Source organism: Triticum aestivum, chromosome 7A, assembly GCF_018294505.1.
Source record: "Triticum aestivum cultivar Chinese Spring chromosome 7A, IWGSC CS RefSeq v2.1, whole genome shotgun sequence".
Classification (NCBI taxonomy): domain Eukaryota; kingdom Viridiplantae; phylum Streptophyta; class Magnoliopsida; order Poales; family Poaceae; genus Triticum; species Triticum aestivum.
In genome coordinates this window covers 690,533,829-690,542,875 of record NC_057812.1, presented here as the reverse complement: position 1 = coordinate 690,542,875, position 9,047 = coordinate 690,533,829, and positions in this window count along the sequence as shown.

Below are 9,047 nucleotides of genomic sequence, written 5' to 3'. Positions count from 1 at the left end.
TTGCAAATGATGTCCGTCCGAGCAGTGCATGATAGCAACTGCGAAATGGGACGATGTCGAAGATTAACTCTTCGCTTCGGAAGTTATCCGGTGATCCGAAGACCACTTCCAGTGTGATTGAGCCTGTGCAATGGGCCTCTACACCTGGAATGACGCCTTTAAAGGTGGTTTTGCTGGGTTTGATCCTTGAGGGGTCGATGTCCATTTTTCGCACTGTATCCTGATAAAGCAGGTTCAGGCTGCTGCCGCCGTCCATAAGGACTCGAGTGAGGAGAAATCCGTCAGTGATGGGGTCTAGGACCAGTGCGGCGGATCCGCCATGACGGATGCTAGTGGGGTGGTCCCTGCGATCGAAGGTGATCACACAAGCGGACCATGGATTGAACTTCGGGGCGACGGGCTCCATCGCGTAGACGTCCCTTTGTGCATGCTTCCGCTCCCTCTTGGGAATGTGGGTTGCGTATATCATGTTCACTGTCTTTACTTGTGGTGGAAACCCCTTCTGTCCTCCTGGGTTCGGCGGCCGGGGCTCCTCCTCGTCATTGCTATGCAGCCCATTGTCCTTGTTTTCGGCATTTAACTTGGCGGCCTGCTTGAACACCTGGCATTCTCTGTTGGTGTGATTGGCTGGCTTGTCAGGGTGCCGTGGATTTGACACGAGCGATCCAGTATGTGATCTAGACTGGACGGAGCCGTAGTATTTCTTTTAAATGGCTTTTTCCGCTGACCGGATCTAGAGCCTATGAATCCGGCATTTACTACCGTGTCTTCGGTGTTATCACCGTTATTGCGGCGCTTTGGTCTGTTACGACGTTGCATACCGTTAACATCTTTGGTATCCAAGGTATCCGGATTCCTTGATGTGTTGTTGCTACGAGCCAGCCAGCTGTCCTCGTCCGCGCAAAAGCGGGTCATGAGTGTCGTGAGGGCTGCCATAGACTTCGGCTTCTCCTGGCCGAGGTGGCGGGCGAGCCACGCGTCGCGGATGTTATGCTTGAATGCCGCTAGGGCCTCTGCATCCGGACAGTCTACAATTTGGTTTTTCTTTGTCAGGAACCGAGTCCAGAATTGTCTGGCCGATTCTCCTGGCTGCTGGGTTATGTGGCTCAAGTCATCAGCATCCAGTGGCCGCACATAAGTGCACTGGAAGTTGTCGAGAAATGCATCTTCCAGATCCTCCCAACTGCCGACGGAATCTGCTGGCAAGCTATTCAGCCAATGCCGAGCTGGTCCTTTGAGTTTTAGTGGGAGGTACTTGATGGCATGTAGATCATCACCACGAGCCATGTGGATGTGGAGGAGGAAATCCTCGATCCATACAGCGGGATCTGTTGTGCCATCATATGATTCGATATTTACGGGTTTGAAACCCTCCGGGAATTCATGATTCAACTTCATCAGTGAAGCATAGGGGGTGTGCGGCACCTCTGTGTCGGGCTATATCCCGACGCAGTTCGTATGTGTCTTGTTTGCTGTATTCGGCCCGGCCGGATTTACTCTTGGTGTATCCGATGTGACGATCATCGTCTCGTGTGGGTGCACGTGCCCGTGTCCCGTATATTGACTTTGTGATTTTTGCCTTACAGTCCAATATGTCTCGCAGGTCCTCTGTGTTGCCCCGGGCCTTAGTATTTTTGACTGAGTGGCGACGGGGTGCGGGCTGAACTTTAGGCTGAAACGCCTTACTGACTCGGCCGCGTAGTGGCCGGTCAGCCGCATTGTACACTGGTGAATGAGGTTTCAATGCTTCCTCCTCGAGGTGAGGTAGCAACCTGCGTTTTGGGTAACCCTTGGACGGGCGCTCGAGTTCATGCTCCTCGGCCGCAAGGACTTCGGTCCACCTGCCTGCTGGCAAATCTTGATCAGCTTGAAGCGGTTGTTGTTTCTTCTTTAGGCTACTTTCCGTGGCCATAAGCCGGCGCTTGAAGCGCTCTTGCTCGACAGGGTCCTCAGGCACGATAAGCTCGTCGTCGCCGAGGCTCGCCTCGTCTTCGGAGAGAGGCATGTAATTATCCTCCTCCGGTTCTCCATCTGCTTCCCGCTCTGGGGGGCTAGCTTGTTCATCCTTCGGCTCTACATCGCGCTGGAGGGGATTGTTGTTGTCTTCGGCACTATCCGGAGTGTTATTATCTCCTGTGCCGGTATCACTGCTTCTGCTGTGGCGGGACTTAGAGCGGCGCCGCTGACGTCAGCGCTTGGGTTGCTTCTTGGAGGGGTCATCCTCTGCTTTCTCGTCGCCATTGGCTTCTTTGGGGGTGTCCACCATGTATATATCATATGAGGAGGTGGCGGTCCAGTGCCCCGAGGGCGATGGATCCTGTTCGTCTCCGGCTTCGTCGTCGATACCGTCGAAGTCTTCGAAGCCGAAGTCGAGCATGTCGGTTAAGTCGTCGACAGTGGCTACTAAGTGGGTGGTGGGTGGGCAGCGAATTTCTTCGTCGTCCGCATCCCATTCTAGCCGGACATAGTTCGGCCAAGGTTCTCCTGACAGGGAGAGAGACCTTAATGAATTTAGCACATCTCCGAAGAGCGAGTGCTTATCCACGGAGGTGAACTCCATGATCGGCGCCCAGTCGGATTCGACTGGAACGGATGTGAGCGGCTCGGAGTCCGTGGCCGAAGATGAATCCAGTGGTTTGGCGACACGGCTCTCGTAAGGGGTGAAATCAGTATCCGGCTCTATCGCCACTGAGAGTGCGGCCTCCACGGCGGGGTCCATCCCTCCGCGCTCGGATGGCACGACTCACTCTGGGTTAAAGGCCGGAGTAGCTGCGGATGCGATCTCCCAAACACTATCGGACACCAGAGTTACGTCATGCTTGTCGCGACTACGCGGCGCATCCGGCATGGACTCGAACCCGTCGAAGATCAAGTCTCCGCGGATATCGGCTGTGTAGTTCAAGTTTCCAAATCTGACCTGATGGCCAGGGGCGTAGCTCTCAATCTGCTCCAGATGGCCAAGCAAATTGGCCCTCCGTGCAAAGCCGCCGAATATGAAGATCTGTCCGGGGAGGAAAGCCTCACCCTGGACCGCATTGCTAGAGATGATCGAAGGAGCCATCGAGCCTTATGGCGACGACACAGTGGAACTCTCAATGAAAGCACCAATGTCGGTGTCAAAACCGGCGGATCTCGGGTAGGGGGTCCCGAACTGTGTGTCTAAGGCGGATGGTAACAGGAGGCAGGGGACACGATGTTTACCCAGGTTCGGGCCCTCTTGATGGAGGTAATACCCTACTTCCTGCTTGATTGTTCTTGATAATATGAGTAGTACAAGAGTTGATCTACCATGAGATGAAAGAGGCTAAATGCTAGAAGCAAGCCTATGGTATGATTGTATGTTGTCCTACGGACTAAAACCCTCCAGTTTATATAGACACCGGCGGGGGCTAGGGTTACACAAGGTCGGTTACAAAGGAGGAGATATACATATCCGTATTGCCTAGCTTGCCTTCCACGCCAAGTAGAGTCCCATCCAGACACGGGACGAAGTCTTCAATCTTGTATCTTCATAGTCCAACAGTCCGGCCAAAGGATATAGTCCGACTGTCCGGAGACCCCCTAATCCAGGACTCCCTCAGGGCCCCTTCGTCTTCTTCTTCTTTGACCTCCTCCCTACATGGGAGAAGGGTTTCCCCTCTGGTCCTTGGCCTCCATGGTATGGGAGGGGCGAGAGCCCCTCCGAGATTGGATCTGTCTCTCTGTCTCCCTCTGTTTCTGCGTTCTGTTCTGCTGCCCTTTCACCGTTTCGTATATATATGGAGATCCGTAACTCCGATTGGCCTGAAACCTTTGCCGTGATTTTTTTACCAAAAATTAGCTTTCTTGCGGCCGAAGAAGGGCATCAACCGCCTTATGGGTGGCCCACGAGGGTCAGGGGCGCGCCCCCCTGCCTCGTGGCCACCTCGGGCACCGTCTCGCGTGGATTTTTATTCCGGAATTTTCCAAATATTCCAAAAATAAGCTCCGTCCATTTTTATCCCGTTTGGATTCTATTTGATATGGATATTCTGCGAAACATAAAACATGCAACAAACAGGAACTGACACTGGGCACTGGATCAATATGTCAGTCCCAAAATAGTATAAAAAGTTGCCAAAAGTATATGAAAGTTGTATAATATTGGCATGGAACAATAAAAAATTATAGATACGACGGAGACGTATCAGGGACTAGTGTCGGGGCTTGCTCAATGTTCATCTTGAAAGAGTATTAGTTCAATGAGCTATATGTTGTTAGGAATTACCAAAACCACCCAGGGATTAGTTGCACTTTCAAGATCATTAATGAGAGTTATTACTCCTCTGATTATGAACATGAATATGCTTGGTGAGTAGTTACGTTTGTTTCTGAGGACATGAGAGAAGTCTTGTTATAAGTAATCATGTGAATTTGGTATTCGTTCGATATTTTGATGAGATGTATGTTATCTCTCCTCTAGTGGTGTTATGTGAACGTCGACTACATGACACTTCACCATGGTTTGGGCCTAGGGGAAGGCGTTGGGAAGTAATAAGTAGATGATAGGTTGCCAGAGTGACAGAAGTTTAAACCCTAGTTTAAGCGTTGCTTCATAAGGGGCTGATTTGGATCCACATGTTTCATGCTATGGTTAGATTTATCTTAATTCTTCTTTCGTATTTACGGATGCTTGAGAGAGGGGTTAATCATAAGTGGGAGGCTTGTCCAAGTAAAGACATCACCCAAGCACCGGTCCACCCACATATCAAATTATCAAAGTAACATACGCGGATCCTATGAGTATGATGAAAACTAACTTGACAGTAATTCCCATGTGTTCTCAGGAGCGTTTTGCATTATATAAGAGTTCGTCCAGGCTTGTCCTTTGCAACAAAAGGGATTGGGACACCTTTCTGCACCTTATTTACTTATGTTACTTGTTACCCGTTACGAATTATCTTATCACACAACTATCTGTTATTGATAATTTCAGTGCTTGCAAAGAATACTTTGCTGAAAACCGCTTGTCATTTCCTTCTGCTCCTCGTTGGGTTCGACACTCTTACTTATTGAAAGGACTACGATAGACCCCCTATACTTGTGGGTCATCAAGACCCTTTTCTGGCGCCGTTGCCAGGGAGTGAAGCGCCTTTGGTGACTGGAATTTGGTAAGGAAACATTTATATTACGTGTTGAAATTTACTGTCACTTGTCACTATGCAATCATCTGGAGTGAGGGGATCTTCGGGAGAAAGTATTTACGAGAATCTAGAGTTAAGAGTTAGAAAAACCATTTAACCTGAATAGAAGAGAGATCAAAATCCCAGAGTATAGACGAGGAGTAAAAAATCCTAATACCACCCAATGTCAACGTGGGCCCGTAAGCCACACAGCCATGTTAGTAAAATAGTTTTCAAAGACTAGACTCAACTTCGGCCAAGGAGTTGGAAAGGGGGGCTCCTACAGGCAGTCAGCTCTAATACCAACTTGTGACGCCCCCGATTCAATCATACACTAATCATACACGCAAATGTGTACGATCAAGATCAGGGACTCACGAGAAGATATCACAACACAACTCTAGACACAAATTGAAGTAATACAAGCTTTATATTACAAGCCAGGGGTCTCGAGGGCTCGAATACATAGCTTGATACACAAGAGTCAGTAGAAGCAACAATATCTGAGTACAGACATAAGTTAAACAATGATGCCTTAAGAAGGCAAACACAAAAGCAACAACGATCGAAGAGGCAAGGCCTCCTGCCTGGGACCTCCTAACTACTCCTGGTCGTCAGCGGTCTCCATGTAGTAGTATCCGTCGGCGGTGGCATCTAGCTCCTGGCCTCCGCCATCTGGTTGCATCAACCGAAAAGAAGGAAGAAGGGGGGAAAGGGGTAGCAAAGCAACCATGAGTACTCATCCAAAGTACTCGCAAGCATCAGATCTATACTAAGTATGCATTGGTATCAAATGGAAGGGTCGTATATGTGGACTGAACTGCAGAATGCCAGAATAAAGGGGAAGGCCTAGCCTATCGAAGACTAGCATCTTCAAGCAGCTCCAAGCATCTTGCAGCATGTAGAAGAGTAAAGAATAGCAGTTTATAATTAACAGGCATGTTGTAGTATTAATGCCCAGAGATCCTTCCTCGACTCCCTGCGAGAAAGCAATCTCGGAGCCACATATCCACCTCATGTCTCAAGTAACCAGTTCTAGTTGTAATAGATCAGGATACAAGTCTGAACTTCCATTACCATGGACACGATATTCGAATAGATAACTTCCCTGCAGGGGTGCACCACGTTACCCAACACGCTCGATCACTCTGACCGGACACACTTTCTTGGGTCATGCCCGGCCTCGGAAGATCAACACGTCGCAACCCTACCTAGGCTCAGCAGAGAGGTCCCCGCCGGTCTACATCCTAAGTGCCCCAGGGTCTTGGGCCCATCGCCCGTTGCACTCCGGGTCGTTGCGCGCAGGGTGGATACCAGCACCCCCTCGGATGGCCAGCACGATCCGACCGTGCCGCCATGCTGAACTGGACATCTGACAAAGCTTCGATTGATACTGCGATGTCGAGGCCCATAACTATTCTCGCGTGGTGGTTAGTGTGTAAAGGCCAGAGGCCAACTCAGAAAAAAAAACCCAAACCTGTTAGTGCATTGGGGGCTCGCGGAGACGAGCAGAGACTCACGATAATGTTACCCTGTCGCCCCGTCTCATGGACTTACGGCAAGGGCTCGGAATGCCCAGCCGTGGCACGTAGAAAACTCGCGAGTGCTCAACGGGCCCGCCCGACTTTCACATCAACTCGCGGGTACCCCTCAGGGCCGACCCTACTTCAACAATGGTCTTAAGTAAAGTCAAGGTAACCGTGTGTCCAAACATCAAGGGAAAAACCGGAGGAATCACCCTCGGAGGATTCCACTCGATGTAATCATCAAGGTGAACATATGAGGAACCACACTCGAGGTTCAAACTTGAGGTGTTGCACGACAGAGCCATATCGGGAATGGTGAAGGAGGAACCACCCTCGTTAACCACGACCAAATAGCTACTCTACAGGAGTGCGTTACGAGGTATCACCCTCAGCACTCGATAGTATCTCTACAGAGTCGAGCAACAAAGGGGCGTGATGTGATGTGAGGTGTCAGGCTCTGGTCGTCGATCACGTTGATCGAGACATCGATGATGAAGCAGGGGCAACAAGGACAAGGTGGGGGTCACTGATAGATCACTAACCAACCTATTCTAAGCAATTTAGAGTAAGCAGGTAAGGTACAACAGCAGGTTACTAAAGCAGTCTATGCATAAGAATAGGAGCAATCAATTACAGTAGCAAAATCTAATGCAAGCATGAGAAAATGGAATGGGCGATATCGGGATGATCAAAGGGCGGCTTACCTGGAAGCTCCGCTGAAAGGGAAGAAGGGTCGTCGATGACGTAGTCGATCACAGGGACATCAGCAACGGTCTCGATCGGGGTCTACCGGAGAGAAGAGGGGGAATAAACAATAAATACAGAGCAAACAAGTGCATGGCGGGACAATAAGCAGCGCTAGGGGTGTTCTGACGCAAGGCTACACGATACCGGTGAAGGGGAGGAAACATCCGGGAAGTTTTCCCAAAGTTTGCATTTTTTGGGCAGATGAAACAGGAGGGTACGGTTGCATGTTCGCTATGATAGGGACGTGTGGCGGACGAACGGAGAGCGTATTCGAATTCGTCATATTTTTCTGAGCAACTTTCATGTAGAAAGTTTTTCGATCCGAGCTACGGTTTAATTTCTATGATTTTTCGAAGTTTTAATAGTTTTCTAGAATTTCTGAAATTCTACAGTTTTAGAATTTGTTTATTGACTAGCCAACTTGTGAGGGCTATAATGGGTTATTCATATCTCTAATGGGGATGATTCCTATAGATGATTTACCCTACTCTGAGAGTACTGCCAATCTATGCCATCTGATGGCATGAACAGTGCATGTAGCTAGTCCAAATACAGCCCCAAACTAGCTTAGTTAGTAATCTATTTCTTCAGTTTTCTCTGTTAACAGAAGATGCACTTTTATCATTGTTGTAGCAATTAATCCATGCACCTAATGGACTTGTTCTAGTGAGATGAAATGGAGTTGGTCAAGTGTACAAACTAGTCCGATCATTTTTATTTATTTTCGAAGTGATTCGCTGTCTGTTTTGTTGATGCAAAAAGGGCTAGTCAGTAAGCAGCAGCAGTACAAAGCTAGCTACTGCTACAATAACTGAATGTTGCACTAGTAGCAGCAGGCAGTGAGCAACGCAGCAGCATGAGCAGCTCAGCGCAGCATGCAACGGCCAGAAATAGCAGCAGCGTCAAAGCAACAGCAGCTAGCAAGCAGCGGGCGCAGCAGCAGTTCAACAGCAACGGCAGCAGAGAGGAGCAGCAGCAGGCGGCAGCGAGGCCATGCATGGGCGCGGGCGGAGGTGGCTGCAGGTGGGCGCGCCCTGGGTGTGGCGCGTGCGGCCAGACGCAGCGAGAGGCACGGGAGCGCGCACACAGGAGCTAACTCCGGGCGCGGTCACTGGAGGTAGCGGATGACGGTTTACGGCGACGGATCAAAGGGGATAAGCAGGGGAATCGGTCGAGGCCTCACCGCGAACGAGTAGGGCATGATAGTGGGCTTGGGGAAGGGCGGATGATGGCAAATCGACAGCGGCATCCATCGGAAATCCGACGAAGAAGACGAAGGCGAAGACGACGAGCTGCAACCTCCCAGCTCCGATCCAGAAGTTGAGTCGATGAAGATGACTCCCGTGGAGCTCCTGGGCAGGGTGGGGGCTTCGAGAGATGGGCTGCGGCCACGGGAATGATGGTGGCCCGACGTTGATGGCACTCGACTGTGCGGGGGATCAAGCAACGGCAGGAGGGAGGAAGAAGTGGCGGCTAGGGTTCGACCTGGGAAGATAGGGGGCTTGGGGTTGCCCTTGTAGTAATTGGGGAGGGCAGGGGATGGCCGCCACGCATGGCATGGCCTGTGCGGATGGGCGCCACGATCCCCTGGTCTCCCTGTAGCAGGTTCAAGAAGAGGGGAGGTGGGCTGGGC